Source organism: Arachis duranensis, chromosome 4 (assembly GCF_000817695.3).
Source record: "Arachis duranensis cultivar V14167 chromosome 4, aradu.V14167.gnm2.J7QH, whole genome shotgun sequence".
Taxonomy (NCBI): Eukaryota; Viridiplantae; Streptophyta; class Magnoliopsida; order Fabales; family Fabaceae; genus Arachis; species Arachis duranensis.
The window spans coordinates 26,459,323-26,460,752 of record NC_029775.3 but is presented as its reverse complement, the minus strand read 5'-3'; positions in this window follow the sequence as shown (position 1 = coordinate 26,460,752).

The window sequence follows — 1,430 nt, the reverse complement described above, 5'->3', positions numbered from 1 at the left end:
TGCCCTGTAATCTCTGAGATCACTTAACACACATATCAAGGCATCTAATGGTAATAAAAGAGGATTAAACATAGGGAACTTAAGGCCAAAGAAGCATGTTTTCAATCAAAGCACATAATTAGGGAGAAAAATATAAAACATGCAAATAGTATGAATAAGTGGGTAAAGAGTTGATAAAAACCACTCAATTGAGCACAAGATAAACCATAAAATAGTGGTTTATCAACCTCCCCACACTTAAACACTAGCATGTCCTCATGCTAAGCTCAAAAGAAACTATAAAGATGAAGAGGAATGGTAGATTAATATGAAATGCAATCCTATCTATATGAATGCAACTACATGCAGAATGTTTCTACCTACTTGGTTAAAAATAAATAGATCTTTCAAGAACATATATGAACTGGATTTCACTGATTCAAATCATAAAAATGAAGTAAAAGCAAACTTGCAGAAGAAAATAGCTCATGAAAGCCGGGAACAAAGAATCGAGCATCGAACCCTCATTGGAAGTGTATACACTCTAATCATTCAAGTGTTTAAGGTTCGACTCTCTCAATTCTCTACTAACTTACTTTCTAAGGCTTGCTCTTCATCTAACAATCAACAAAAATTTAATGCATAAATACACATATCAAGAGGTCTTTTAAGGGTTGTAATGGGGTTAGGGTTAAGGTAGGATTGTATTTGGCCAAGTGGACTAAAAATCTTAATCCTTAATTAACTTAAACTTTTCCACCTAACTTAGACAATCCATGTAATCATAATACAACATCTAACCATCCATTAACTATGTTTTCCACATATTCATACATTCTAATTTCAAGTACAACTCATATGCATTGCTTTCACCACTCACTTTGGGGCATTTTGTCCCCTTTTATTTGCTCTTTTTCTTTTCTTTTCTTTTCTTTTTCTTTTATTTTTCTCTCTTTTTTTCATATTATTTTTCTTTTATTTTTCTCAATGCATATGATTAAATTATTGAATGCATAAACATGTCCTAAACATTTCTTTCACATTTTCAGAAATTTCTAACATACTCAATTCTCAAACCAAATGTTTCCAAACACAATTTTCCCACACTTAAATCATAAGCACTTTCACTAGTCTAAGCTAATCAAGGATTCAAATTAAGGACATTATTGTTTTTCACTTAGAGTTGATGATGTGCTAAAATAAAGAACAAATGGGTATAATAGGCTCAAAACTGGTTTGCAAGGAATAATGAAAGGTAAGGCCATATGGGTATGTGAGCTCAGTGAAACAAAGGCCTCAATCATGTAAGTGCATGTATACATCAAATAATGGAAATATAGAATTAAGCAAGACAAAGATCACAATTTTAGAGAGAAAAACACACATCAAAAATAAATTATTGGCTGATAAAATGCAACGAATCAATTAGGCTAAAAAATCTTACAGGTTTT